We start from the raw sequence: 15,030 nt of genomic DNA on the forward strand, positions 1-15,030 counted from the left end.
TTTCTTTCTTTCTATTGAAGTATAGTTGATTTACAGCGTTGCGTTAGTTTCAGGTGTACAGCAAAGTGATTTAGTTATATATATATTCTTTTTTAGATTCTTTTCCATTATGGTTTATTACAGGATATTGAATATATTTCCCTGTATAGCTGTAAAGTAGGTCCTTACTGTTTATCCAGTTTATATGTAGTGGTGTGTATCTGTTAATCTCAAACTCCTAATTTATTCCCCCTTTGGTAACCGTAAGTTTGTTTTCTATATCTGTGAGTCTGTTTCTGTTTTGTAAATATGTTCATTTGTATCATATTTTAGATTCCACATATAAGTGATATATGATATTTGTCTTTCTCTGACTTACTTCACTTAGTATGATAATCTCTAGGGCCATCCATGTTGCTGCAAATGGCATTATTTCATTCTTTTTTATGGCTGACTAGTATTCCATTGTGTGTCTATATAATATCTTCTTTATCCATTCATCTGTTGATGGACACTTAGGTTGCTTCCATGTCTTGGCTATTGTAAATAGTGCCACTATGAACATTGGGGTGCGTGTATCTTTTTGAATTAGAGTATTCATCTTTTCTGGATATATGCCCAGGAGTGGAATTGCTGGATCATATGGCAACTCTATTTTTAGTTTTTTTTTTTTTTTTAATTAATTTATTTTTATTTTATTTTATTTTTGGCTGTATTGGGTCTTCGTTTCTGTGCGAGGGCTTTCTCTAGTTGCGGCAAGTGGGGGCCACTCTTCACCACGGTGCGCGGGCCTCTCACTATCGTGGCCTCTCTTGTTGCGGAGCACAGGCTCCAGACGCGCAGGCTCAGTAGTTGTGGCTCGTGGGCTCCAGAGTACAGGCTCAGTAGTTGTGGCTCACGGGCCTAGTTGCTCCGTAGCATGTGGGATCTTCCCAGACCAGGGCTCGAACCTGTGTCCCCTGCATTGGCAGGCAGATTCTCAACCACTGCACCACCAGGGAAGCCCTATTTTTAGTTTTTCAAGGAAGCTCCATTCTGTTTTCTGTAGTGGCTGCACCAATTTACATTCCCACCAACAGTGTGGGAGGGTTCCCTTTTCTCCACACCCTCTCCAGCATGTATTATTTGTAGACTTTTTGATGGTGGCCATTCTGACTGGTGAGACACTGAACGCTTTATTGCTCCCCAGATATCCTCCCTCCTCTACCCTTCTTACCCATCTAGTGCATTCATTCATTCAGTGTGTACTTAACGAGGTTCTGCTCTGTGCAGAGCCTGGTACAGGGGCCCAGTACGCTGTGCTGGAAACACTGAAACAACTTTTGCTTCTCCAGGGGGTTGCCAATGTTGAGTGAATCCATGGCTCTAATGTCTTTAGTGCCATCCTGGAAGGCAGGACAGAAGGAGGCTGAGAACACAGATTTTAGAGTAGCCCAGCTTGGGTTCAAATCATGTTCTTTGTCACATTGTAGTATGTATGGTAGCCTTTAGCAAGTTACTGAATGCCTCTTAGTCTACTTCCTTTCTGCAAAATGGGACTAATAATAGTACCCACCACAGGGTTGTTGTGCAGATCAAATTAGATAATACGTGCAAAACACCTCAGCTTCAATGAGGACGTGTTTGCTGGGCTGACAGCATGGAAAGGATATCCCAGGCAGAAGTCTCAAAAGAAACAGAGGCCCTGAGACGGGAAACTGCATAGTGCATTCAGAACGCCTCCAGGACAAGGTCCTGGGCAGTGGGGGCCGGTCTACTCTGGAGCATGGCAGGACCAGCAGGAACTCATCTGCCTTGCTGAAGAGTTTTGGAACTGTCCTGTGGGCAGCAGGGAGAACCATGGAAGGAGTTCAAGCAGGGGAGAGAGATGATCAGATTTGCATTTTAGCTGCAGCATGGCAAATGTTGCAAGGGCCAATTTCAGAGGCAGGAAGACTAATTGGAAGCATGTTTCCATGGTCGAGATGAGGGATGGTGACACCCTGAATCAGGGGCAAGACAAGAGCCAGGACAGGAGAGACTGTGCATAAGAGATGTTGAACAAGTGGAATTGATCAGACTTGGTCAGTTATTAGGTTGGAGGTACTGTCTGTGGGGAAAGGAGGGGTCCAGCAGTTGCTTGGGTAACTCAGTGGCTGGGAGTGCCATTCATTATAGTTGAAACCGCAGAAGGAGGCTGAGGTGGGGAATGATGACCAGGTTAGTTTTGGAAGTTGAGGTTTGGGGGCTGGGCATAGTGATGCAGAGGATAGGCCTAGATGAGCCGGGGGCAGTGAGATGAGAGGAGGCATGGGACAGGTCCCCAGAGGGTCATCATCAAGTGAGAAGTGGGAGGAGGAAGAGGAGACCGCAAAGGAGAATGGAAAAGTCAGGGAGGTCAGAGGAGACTCCAAAGGGAGGGAGTCACAAAGCTGGGACAGAGAAGGAAGTGTCAGTTATGCCACAGGGGGGTCAAGGAGTTGGGAACCCCACTGGTCTTTTGCATCAGGCTGTGGGAAGGTCATTGTGCCCTTTCTCAGCACAGTCACTGGGAGTGACAGTCACAGGGCAGTGGAAGGGGAAGGGAGGACCAAGTAGGAGGTGAGGGACATGGAGACACTGAATACTGGCTAGTCTTCTAAGAAGTTTGACTGTGAATCGAGGGAAGGCAGAGTGGCAGCTGGAGAGGACACAGTGCTGAGGGAGGGATGTTGGTCTGCTTGTGTAGCCTGGAGAGACTGCATATGTCTCTCAGCTGTCAGGAAGAAGCCAGTTGAGAGGGAGAGGAAATAACCAGGGGCCAGGTTCTTGTCCAGGAGCACACAGGAGGGGAAGGGAAAAAGTGCCCCAGGGAGGAAGTGCCCTGGCTCAGAGCCTGGGGGACATGGTGGGGGGATGGGGAGGGGTGGGTGGGAAGTGCAGACACACCCACACCTGGAGGTGTGGAGCCAAGCCTTGGTGTCCTTAATGAAGCTACAGGGGCAGGAGGCTGCAGGACTGTGCCTGGCACACAGCATGGCTCAATTAATGTTTGTCTAATTCAAATGGAGGGACTGCTGTGAACCTAGGACAGGACATAGGCAGTGGCAGATTTCCCATCATCCAGTGTGTGGATGGGAACTTATAGATCATTAATTTCAGTCTGTGCTTATTGGCCATATTCAAAGTAGAAAGCATCAATCAGATGAAGATCTGGTGTGGGCCTCCAGAGGCTTCTAGTCTGCTTCAAACCTGACAGAAATATAACTATAGTGACAAGATAGAGGTCTTCAACCTCATGAACTTGAAACATAGGAGACCAATAAAAGGGGAGACTTTTAAGTTCTTAGATGTGTAAAAGTGAATATTTTTATTAAATAGCAATAGAGTTCTCAGCTGGCAGGGAAATTACTTCAAATTGTAGGACATAAATTATATTCAAGAGACAGCTCACATTGCAAAAAGACTCACATGCCATGGCATGATGGTCCCATAGGTTGGAGCGTCCCCCTGGGCATGTATAACCTGCTGTCACAGGAACAGGGGCATCTGGAATGCAGGAGGTGTCACTGGTCCAGATGCCTTGGGGGCCCACTGCTAAATGAGTCAGGGGCATCTTCCCATCAGGGAACAGACTCGATGCTTCAGGCTGAGTCTTGTTCTGTGCTCTCACTCTCCCTTCTCCCTACAGAAGAAAGTGGGCTCAAGTCATACCCTGAACTTATCTGTAAGGTAAGGACTACTGTGTGTCAGGCATTGAGAATCCAGAAATAATTCAGACCCAGTTCCTACCTTTGGAAGCTGCTTGTCCTAGACCTTGATCCACTGTGACCCAAGCTGATAAGCCCCAAGGTATGAGGTGTGTGTGAAATACCGTGTGGCCACAGTGGGCCAGGCAACTCTCATGGAGAGAAGAGGCTTTAACCAAGCCATGTATTCACCGGGAGCAGAGCCCTTGTGTGTGTTTGGGATGAAACTGGCCTGGAGCATTTCAGGGGCGTGAGAGAGAAGAGAAAGGAAGGTGTGTCTGTCATGCAGGGGAGATGGCAGCTGCCTCACCCTGGTGGGGCTGGGGTCTCTGTCCTTGCAGGCCCCCGACAGACATTTCCTAAGGATGTCTCTGGCTGGTTGGCTGATGGATTTGAATTGCCTTCACTGGGCTCACAGATGGGCCAGTGGCCAAGGGACTCCTTTAGAGCTGAGCAGATTGCGGACCCCTGAGATCCCAAGACCTCCAGATGGCCCTCTCAGCCTGCTAGGTCTGAGGACATGAGCTCCTTAACCCAGGTGTTCTTCACAGAGAGGAGGAGGGAACTCTAGGCCCCCAGGGTGGCTCCAGGAACACAGGGCTTGACAGGAAAATTCTGGATGGTGGCCTCCTCTGCTGAGCTCACGGCCATCTCCTACTCCACGCTAATGAACACTCCCTAGACCGATGACAGCACACGAGGGAAATTGGAAATGGGGGGTGTGTCCGGGGGACAGGGCCTGGCTAGGCCACTGTGCATCAGCTGAGGACGCCGCCTGCCCTCCCACCGGCCCACCTGCACCTGTACAGCTGGAGAGAAAGGAGGAAAGAGGGGGCGAGTAGCTGCTCAGTTCAAATGCCATGAGTCTTTGTCAGACTACCCTCCAAAGACAGAAAGCTGAGAGGATGACGCATTAGCAACCACGTCGGTGAGGATGGTGTCACGTCATCTTGTCTAGTGCTTTGTAGTTTTGGGAGTATTTTCACATGTATTGTCAGACCTCTTGCCTGCCTGACTTCACCTCTTTGACTTTTAGGGTTCAGCACAGATGCTTCCTCCTCTAGGAACCCTCTGGCTGCCCCCACTCCCTGGGCAAGGCACCCCTTCTAGGAGTTGGCTGGACATGGGCTCTGACCCTGACACTATATCTCACCTGCACCCGCTCTGGCCGTATGTCCATGGTGGTGGAGGCTGACTTGGATTCACTGCTCTGTCCCACAGCCAAGAGCACCCAGCACATAGCAGGGATTCAATAAGTGTAACCAAATGAATGAACAACAAGCCTGAGGGGCAGACAGGCCGATTTATTCCCCTCGCTCCATAGAAGAGAAAACTGAGTCTCTGTAAGACTGAGAGACTGGCGTGAAGTCCACAGCTCTGGCTTGTGCATCGTGAGGGGTCAAGGGTCTCAGCGGGCTGCGCCCTGTGAGCTGGGCTGGCCATGCCCTCTGTGACCCTCCCCACCATCCTCTCATCCCCTCTCGTCCCAGGCCTCAGTCCCAGAGCCTCTTCACTCTCAGATCTGTGGCTGGCCATGGATTGCCATGGTTACCACGTCAGCCCTGGCAGTCTCTGTGTGACATTTTGGTTTTATTTGCTAAATATTTGAACACTTGGCTTTAACCCTTTCTGCCCCAGAGAGGGCTTTCCTGCCATGTTGCCCCTTCCCTAGGGGTGATGGCCTCCCGCTGCTCTCTCCGGGGCCCAGAGCCCACGGGGCTGGCGTGCCTGGGGGAGCAGCAAGGCTGTTTCTCAGCTGCCTGTGTTGACTTTCCGTTTTGTCAGTTGGAAATGTCATCCTGTGTCATGCTTCTTGACAGGGCATGTGCTGTGTCTGTTAACAGGTGTGAAAACTGTTGCCCTGGGCATGTTAAGACTTGCCCCAGCCAGGAAGGCCGGTCCCAGACTTCCGGAGTCAGCTGCCTGCGGCTCCATTCACTTCCAGGCAATTGCCTCTTGCCAAGTCCTCCAGAAGCTTCCTCAGCTCCAGGACTCCAGGATGTCAGGGGTGTCCTCTACCCTGAACCCTGGCAGGGGGACAGAGGGGAAACTGGTTTCGGGAGGAATCAGTGTTTGTAAATGGGGCGGTGGTGTCACCTCACCTCCCACTCCTCCTCCCCTGCTGGTGCCGGATGAGGTGGTGCTGGGAGGCTGAATCCACCAAGCTGTGTGTTACCTTGGAAACCACACACCGTCCTCACCTTGGGAAGCGAGGGGGGCCGAGGAAGCTTCTCAAGAAGCTTCTGCTGTAATTCAGGGATACAAGAGATCACCGTCCAACATGGGCAGCTAAGTGAATGACAGGGTTGAGAAAAACAGCCCGAGTGCCTGCCCCATCCAAGGCGCTTCCACCTAGCAAGCCTCTGCACCCTTTACAAGGTGCGAGGGACCTGTGGCCTGGTCTGTTGGTGGTACCAATCACCGTGCGAGCTTGGATGAGCTACTTCTCTCTCAACCTGAGTTTTGTCATCTGTAAAGTAGGCAGATTGGATCAGATGATCTCTGGGGCCTCTGACTGTATCCAGGATTCCATGCCTGAAGGATGCTCAGTGACAAGGAGACTAAAATGTAGGGAGAGTAGCTATGAATGGTTTTTGATAACAAGAACTGATAGAGTTTGCATTCAGGAGGCCCTCGTGCGGGACTGTCCCAGCAGACTGTCCCTTCTCCTAACTGCCTTGCTTCTCTGCTCAGAAAGGGAGCTGGCTGTCCCCTTAATATAGCCTTGAACTTGAAATAGCAAACAATCAAAAGAACAGTTCTTTGGCTCCAACATCCTAAAGTTTAAAGGTGACTCCTCTTAAGTCTCTTACAAATATAATCTGGTCAGACATAGTAAAGCTTTTAGGATAATTAAAGTCAGTGACCATGTTCCCTTCCTCAGCGCTCAGTTCCAGCTTCCTTCCATGAATACAAACTCCCATTTCTTCAGAGTCACTGGGGAGCGAGTGTTCAGCTTAATTCTATTTCCCTGAGAGTGCCGATGTGTACTGTCCGTGACTTTTTCAGAGTTAATTCATTCTATTTTGTATTGTTGTTGTTACTATTTTCAAGTGATGATCTCTTCCATTTTCCATCAGATCCCCTGTGCAATCTAGTGAACCCCACTGCCTGGGGGTGTGTGTTTGGAAAGCACCACAGGGTTCCAGGGCTTTCTCCTGATTAAGAAACATCGTGCTCAGTTATAAGCTCCGCAAGGGCCATGCTTTCTCTTAATCGTCTGGGTGACTGTCCCTGCTGTGCCAATAAAGGGGGTTGTACGTAGTGGGAGTGTGATGATTCTAAATCTGGGCTAAAGATAATTGACTCTCTGAGGATTTGGGAAATTGGAAGGCATGGTAGAATTTTTAGTGTTTGGAGACTTCCTTACCATTTTCATTGCATTATAGGACCAAGAAAATTCTGATAATTCTAGTCTCCGTTCAGCAGGAAGCTGAAGTCACATCTTTTTGTTTTTAACAGAAAAGATGGCAAAATCACCACTGCTCAAATTCTCCCAAACCCAATCATTGGAAAAGAGATGAACTGTGCCGAGTTTATCTTTGAATTAAAGAATTCAATACAATTCAATCCAGCAGAATTCCATTTCCTCTGAACATATCACCAATACAAACCTGGTGGGTGGGTGGGAGGGACCCTGGACTTGTGGTCAGTAGACCTGGGGCCAAGTTGTGACTTTGCCATTAAAAATTTTTTTTAATTATTGTAAATGTATATCATGTAAAATTTTACCATTTTAACCATTTTTACGCGTACAGTTCAGTGGTTAAGTTCATCCATGTTGTTGTGCCACCATCACCTCCATCCATCTCCAGAACTGACTTTGTCATTTTTATGTAACCTTCAGTCACCTGATGGCTCTTGGGTGTGGGTGCCCCTCTGAGTATGGTGGACTTTTTTCATACACCGCCCCCTACCAGCATCCCGCAAACTTGCCTTCACCCTGTCCCGACATCCTCATTATCACAGGCCCAGGTTCTGATTCCAAGTTTAGATCTGCTAAAAGGTTTGTAACTCCACAAATGATAATAATGACAGGCTCTATTTTTGATCTCATATGTGCCGGGAATTGTGCCCTTTATGATCTCAATGGATCCTCATGTCAGTCCTGTGAGGTGAATTCTGTTACTATCCCTGTTTTATAGATAAGACAACTGAGGCCTAAGAAGGTGAGTGATGTGGCCAAGGTCATGTGCCTGGTGAGAGGCAGAGCTGGACTCAAGTGGGCTGTCTCTAAGCCTGTTAGGCTTCACTTGGGGGGAGAGCTCCATCCTTGGTCTGTCTCTCCTGCCCCTAGTTCCTGCAGCACCAGAAGGCAGCTTGGAATTTGGGCTCAGCCATGAGAACTCCCCTCCAAAACAGGGCAAGGGCGCACATGACGAAGCCAAGGGCAGAACAGAAACCCCACAGTAGCGCCCGGGGCCCTCAGCCCCAGCAGCACCTCCAGGAGGGACCTCCAGCCTCTGTTCTGCCCTGGGGTGGCTCCTCTGCCTGTTAGAAATCGCTTCCTTACCCTGGTTTCCCTCTTGTCTTCCTCTTGGGTCCCAGGCCTACCCCAAGGATGAGGTCCAGCACCCTCGGGGAGCTGGGGGCTTGCCATCCCCGGGTAGCATTCCCAGCCATCAGGACTGGATGATGCTTTGGTTTCCCTGCCTCCCCTCCTGATCCCTGCTTGGCTAGAGCCTTCTCTGAAGCCCTGGCTGTCTGGCTGGGCCCCATACTGGGTTTTGTTCCTTTTTGCCCTCTCCCCACCCCCCCGGTTTCTGAGAGGCTAGTTCCTGCTTCCTTGCCAGAGTCCCCTGGCCCTCAGGACCAGCCAGCGCCTATCTGGGCTGCGTCTGGTCTTCCCTTTGGACACTGAGCCTTGGGCTGCCAGTGGCCTGGGTGGGTCAGGCTTCAGCAGCCTCCTCAGTTTCCCCATCCCTCTTTCCTCCTCCTGCTGACTGTCCCTGTGGTAAGGGGCCAACAGCTTCATACCCAAGCCCCCCTGGGTTGGACACAGGACGTCCCAGGGTTTTCTCCTGCCCACACAAAACATCCCCAGCTTCCCTGGCACTGTTAGGAGCCCTGTCTCCGTCCTGTCCCCACTGCTTTGCTCAGTGCCCTTGCTCTGCACCTGCCCAGGGGTTCGAGCTGCTCAGGACAGAGGACCACCTACCTGCTTTCTCATTCCGTTACTGCAGCCAAAGACAGCCAGTGCCCCTGACTTGCACAGCAGCCTGTTAGTTCACATCGAGTGGAATGTTTTTTAAAGCCCTCTGTCTTCTTCACAGAGCTGCCAAGCCACAGGCCTTCACCCCCTGCCCCTGATCTCCCACCCTTGCTTGCCCAGTTGCCTTTTGGGGACGAGAGCTGCACCTGTCGTTTGCCTCTGTTCCTTTTCCCTGAGTTCGTTTGGTTTCAGCCCTTTGTTCTAATCTGTCCGGGTCTTTTAGCATCTCACTCAGCAGCCCATGTTTGGGGCCCTCCCAGCTTCCTGTCCTCCCACATTTGATGAGCCTGACTGTGATAGCTTCATCCAAGCCATTGATACAAATGTGGAACCAGAAATGGAATCTGGGGAAGTAAACTTCCTTTTGTTGGATTAAAGGCAGGAGGAATGGAGAAGAAGAAATTCAAGGCTTTGCAAATCTTCCTCATTCTAAATATTCTGTGGCCTCCCCATAGGCTGTGGTTTTATGCTCCCTCCTAACCCACCCGCCAAATAAGTCCGGCTGTGCAAGCACATCGTATAAGTGTTTACTGAGTGCCGCTCTGGTGCGGGATAGAGCTGTGAGCTGCCGAGTGGACCCTGCCTCTGTGCTGCTCATGGTCTGTGAATGAAAGGGTGAGGTGGGCGCTTGGCCACCTGGCAGGATTGGGTTGTCACAACGCTGCCCCAGCAGGCTGTGTCACAGGAGAGTGTTGCCGGACAGCCACATGCCCCTGGGGCTCCAATGTTCCTGAAGCCACTCTCACTGCAGCAGCTGGACTTGGCTGCGACTGCCGACCTGTGGCTGCACTGCTCACAGCCACAACCAGAGATCAGTGACCAGCCGTGGTGGAGCCATCACCCGGTGCAGAGCAGCCACAGCCTCTGAGCTCAGTACCCCGAGGCAGCTCCGTGGGAGACTGGCTGGGGAGACAGGTACATCCCTGACGCCAGTCTGCTGCGTGAGTGCCCGCTGGTCCTGCCCCTCGTGGCCCTCAGGTCCCCCATTTGTGCAACCAGGGCGGGGAGCTAAGTGCTCTCCAAGACTCCTCCCAGCTCTCTCTGGTGCCTCTTGCTAGAATGTGCTAGAAACCTTATTGATGTGAGAGCAAAGAGAAATGACCACCCCTCGGTGTGTGTGTGGAATGGTGGGGGATGAAGGGGGGTTGGGCAGGGCCATATTTGTCTTCCTGCTGCTGTTAGAAATAGCAACCGCTCTCCACCTCCCCTGAGGACTGGACAAAAGGTGATTAATTCATCTGACACGGAGCTATTGAAGGTCCTGTTCTGAGCCTGGCACCATGTGGACTGCAAGGTCCCTGCCCTAAACGGGCTTGGGATCTAATGGGGAGATAAGCACTCGAGTACTCACGGGCCTTGGCTGCCAGGTGCTGGGAGCGCAGGTGCGGTGGGTACAGCAAGGCCTTCCTCATGGGTGGGAACAAGGCCTCTGCCTCCCGGGCATTTGAGATGGGCCTTGAAAGCTGGGCGGAGTTTCGCAGACGCAGGTGGGGTGAGGGGTGCTTTAGGGGAAGGGACCTGCTGGAGCAGATGCGGAGAGCTGGGAAAGCTCAGGGCTTCTGGGGAATGGGAGAGATGCAGTTGGCCATAAAGGCAGTGGTGAGAAGTGAAAATAAAAAGAAAGGCTGGACCCAGAACCTGGCAAGTAGGATCAGGAGAGATTAGGTATCCTTGTCTACAATGGTAGCAGCCCCTAGCTGTCCATCAGAAAGGGCTCAGGGATGGCAATCTGATGGGGGGGACAGGGAGGCCAGAGAATTAATCCCCAGGTTGCATTAGCAAAGCATTTTACCTAAGATTTAGAAACCATCAATAGTCAGCATTAAGACCAAGAGGTGGAGCTGGGGGTGGGAGGACTGGTGGAGATTATGGTGGAAACCCGCCCAATCTGCAAGCTTAAGCACCTACTCTGACTTTAAAGCATAGCATTGAGCTTGAGAAAACATTGAAAAGCTCCTTCCTTGGGGGATCTTTAGACATAAAGACGACAGCAACCTGGTACACTCTTGTTCGAGAGGGAGAGGAACGGAAAAATACCCCTCCAGAATCTGAGGTTCTGTGACCTTGTTAACGGAACACGACCCCACTGGGAGCCCGGGCCTCCTGGGGAGCCCGAGTTTGTCTTGTTCTGTCGGATCTTCTTAGATGTTTAACTGCACTGATGAGATTTACAAGAACCTCAGGATTTTACAGTTTTGCCCTTCTCTCATTGTTCCCTAACCCAGGCTCCCCAGCGGCCTCCCTCAGGCAGGGAGTTCGTGTCCTTCCTCTACCTGTGGGATTGGGGACGGGGTGTGGCGGAATGGCCACCCTTCTGGAGTGCTGGCAGAATGGGCTCCTGTCCCCAAGGCCTGGCTGTCACCTGCAGGAGCAGCGATATCATCCAAGGCTGACGTGGGAACTTCTCAGTTTGTAGTGGGCTTGAAAGGTGCAAACGCCGGGGAAATGGAGGAGACGTGCTGCCTGAGGCTTGTAAAGGAGCCGCTGACTTCGAACAGGACCCCATCGTAGCTCTCGTGCCCCCGATGGCTTATCCTGGGGGACCCTGCCACAGATGTCCGGCCCCAGTGCCGTTTTTTTCCTCTTCTCAGTTTCTTTACGACCCTCTTATCAGCATCATCTAAACCTGCCTCTTTCCACCTTCTCTTCCATCTTCTCTGGCTCTCCTTTCTCGCTCTTTCAACATTTCCTGTCTTTCGCATCTAAACATGTGGTGCCTGTCGCTGTGGGCTGGCATCACGTGTGTGTGGCTTTCAAGCTGAATTGACAGGGCTGAATTGACAGCCGATACCCCCTGGCTCTGGCAAAAGAGAGGAGGACAGTGAGGGACAGGATATCTCATAGCAGAGAGCATTCTGATCTGGGTCTCCTTTCAGGATAAATTTAGTTCCCAGGGCTGGTACACATTCTAATTTGGAGGGAGTCCTTGGGCGCCCACGGTGGGGAGGGGATGAGCCTCTCCTCACCTGCCTGGTCCACTTCAGGGGCCACGTGAAACCCAGGTTTGTGATCATTATGTAGAACTGCAATTATGGCAACCCCGAGCTGACACAAGATTTATTCATCTGGGACCAGATTTCCTTCAAGCCCCTTTTTAGTTGTTTGTAGTTTTTGAAGCTTCTACATTTTCATGGCTGGCCCATTTCAAGGTATAAATACAGATGAACAGTCTGTACTAGCTGTGTTCTCATGCTCCCAGGATTAAATCAGTAATGACTAAAATATTAATTGGACCTTTATGAAAAGAAAACGAGATATGATACAGAGTGGAGCATTCTAGTGTTAGAATCAAAAGTTTGAATCTCAGCTCTGCTGCCAGCGGGTGACCTCAGGCAGATCACTGAGTCTGTTTCCCCCTCTGTATGATGGGATCATAATGGCCACAAGGAGTATAGTGAACATCAGCTACAAGAGCTGGGGGAAAGGGCCCACGAGAGCCTGGCACAAACAAGGGGCTTGATGGAGATTTAATTTTGGACCCTCCTTGCCAAACCCAAGCCCTCTGCTCTTGGCCTGGTGGTCCAGCTCTTGCCTGCTGTTGACAGCTATTGAGGTGCTGGACACCTTTAGTCCTTTAGAGTAAGTCTCTTGAGGCCCTTGCTGACCATTCCCATGGTGCTTTCTTAGCTGGTGGTCAGGAAGACTCCCTGAGGGCCTCCCTTCCCAAACCTCTCCCCCTCCCCACCCAGCCCCATTTCCTGTTGATTCTCATGAACAGTGTCAGGAAGCAGAAATACCGGTCTGTGCTGTGTTAATGGGCATCACAGGGCTCTAGGGAGCCTCTTGCTCTGTCCAAGAAAGACTGGCCGGTTCCCGCCAGCCTGGGCCCAGGTCACAAAGCCTCTTACTGACGCGCAGGGCCTGGGACCACTCAACCACCTCGGGAGTGGGGAGTGGATCCAGGGATGGTGGGTAGAGAGTGGGCAGCCTGTGCCAGGTACACAGAACGCAGGAGGTGGCAGCTTCCTGATAGGATGGTAATGGTAAGAATGATAACAGCAACTAATAATTACAAAGCACTAAGAGCAGTGCTACAAGTTTTTCAAAATTTATCTCATTTAATCTTCATACTATCCCCGATTTATTCCCGTCCATCCTGTATTAGTTTCCTACTGCTGCTGTAACAAATTACCACAAACTTAGTGGCTTAAAACAACACAAATTTATTATCTTACAGTTCTGGAGTCTAAGATGAGTCTCACTAAGCTAAAATCAAGATGTCAGCAAGGCTGCATTTTCCGGAGGCTCTAGGGGGGAATTCATTTTCTTGTCTTTTCCAGCTTCTAAAAGCTGTCTGCCTCTCCACCTTCAAAGCCTGCAACAGTTGCCCAAGGCTTTCTCACATTGTATCACTCTGACACTGACTCTTCCTGTCTCCCTCTTCCGCCTGTAAGGACCCTTATGATTACATTGCATCCACCAGGATAATCCAGGATAATCTCCCTATTTTAAAGTCAACTGATTAGCCATCCTAATCCATCTGCATCCATAATTCCTCTTTGCCATGTAACATACAGGTTCTGGAGATGAGGATGTAGACATTTGGGGGACCGTTATTCCGCCTACCACAATCCCCTATTTGTGGATGAGGAAACCGAGGCTTGGACATTATATAACATGCCCAAACTCATGCAGCTGGTAAGTGGCAAGGTTGGAATTTGAGCTGGAGCTGCACTATCTAAAACCTGCCTTCGTTTTTTTTTTTACTTTTTTATAGCTACTTTATTTATTTATTTATTTATTTATTTATTTATTTATTTATTTATTTTTGGCTGTGTTGGGTCTTCGGTTCGTGCGAGGGCTTTCTCTAGTTACAGCAAGTGGGGGCCACTCTTCATCGCGGTGCGCGGGCCTTTCACTATCGCGGCCCCTCCCGTTGCGGGGCACAGGCTCCAGACGCTCAGGCTCAGTAGTTGTGGCTCACGGGCCCAGCTGCTCCGTGGCATGTGGGATCTTCCCAGACCAGGGCTCGAACCCGTGTCCCCTGCATTAGCAGGCAGATTCTCAACCACTGCGCCACCAGGGAAGCCCCCCTGCCTTCGTTTTAAAGGGCCCCCAGGAAACCAGAGAAAACACATTCCCCCAAAATGGCCCCAAACAGCCTTCCAAAGTGGAAGGAGGGCAGATGGAAGGAGCACACCCAGTTTGAAGCCCTCCATGCCATTTTAGTCCTTAATGGAAGAATAGACTGCTCTATGAATAACACTGCATAGGCTGAACCAGTGGTCCTCCAATTTGGCTGTACGTTGGAATCACCCAGGGAGCTTTAAAATAATACTGGTGCCCGCCCCCAGAGATTGGGATTTGATTGCTCTGGGGAGGCATTGAGTGTAGGGGTTTTTCCAAGCTCCCCAGGTGATTCTAAAGTGCAGCAGAGTGGGGGAATCATTGCTTTGAGCTAATCATGGTTCACAATCGTGCCCCCCACAATTATGTACAGTCTCTTGTGACCATGCCCAGGACACACCCCTCCCACCCCCAGGACTTTGCTCCTGGGCCCTTGCCCAGAATGGCCGTGTCTCCCTTGTTTCTTCCTGGCAGCCCCCCCTTGCACCCTGGCTATGTATAGAGCGGCATCCTCTATGCACAGAGGACCTTCCCCTTTGGGAACAAAGCATACTTTCCTTCTGTGTCTCTTGTGTCCTTCCACATGGCTGTCTGCAGAATTGAATTTTATTAATTTCCCCATTGCGCATGTTACATTTCTATAAAGGGTCTCCCCAAGAAAATATAATTAACTGTTTCTTAGGGAGTCTGCATCAGTTCAACTTGAGAAGCAGTGTATATGGAGTCTGATTAGAGATCAGACTCTGGAACCAGACTGTCTGGGTTCAAATCCCAGCCCTGCCAGTTCCTGCTGTGAGCTCGGAGCAAGTTATTCTATCTCTGTGCCTCAATTTCTTCTATTAAAAAAAAATAAGGATAACAATAGTACTTACCTAGGGTTGGTGTGAGAATTAATGATTTTATCTATGTAAAAGGGATTAATCAGAAGAGTGTCTGGCACACAGGAAGACTGTATAGGCGTTTGCTAGTATTACTACTCCAGTTCCTCCTGTTCTCTTAACCTGGCCCTGTGGGATTCAATTGTATTCAGCAAACACTGATGACCTACTCGGTGCCAGAACAGGA

The 15,030-nt window shown here is 50.4% G+C and overlaps 1 protein-coding gene across 5 annotated transcripts in view; it reads left to right on the plus strand.

The window, feature by feature from the left end:
• KCNN3 (potassium calcium-activated channel subfamily N member 3) overlaps positions 1-15,030 on the plus strand; it is a 191,196-nt gene that overhangs the window by 64,394 nt on the left and 111,772 nt on the right. The window lies entirely within an intron of this gene.

Source organism: Balaenoptera borealis (genome assembly GCF_965194805.1).
Source record: "Balaenoptera borealis genome assembly, chromosome: 1".
Classification (NCBI taxonomy): domain Eukaryota; kingdom Metazoa; phylum Chordata; class Mammalia; order Artiodactyla; family Balaenopteridae; genus Balaenoptera; species Balaenoptera borealis.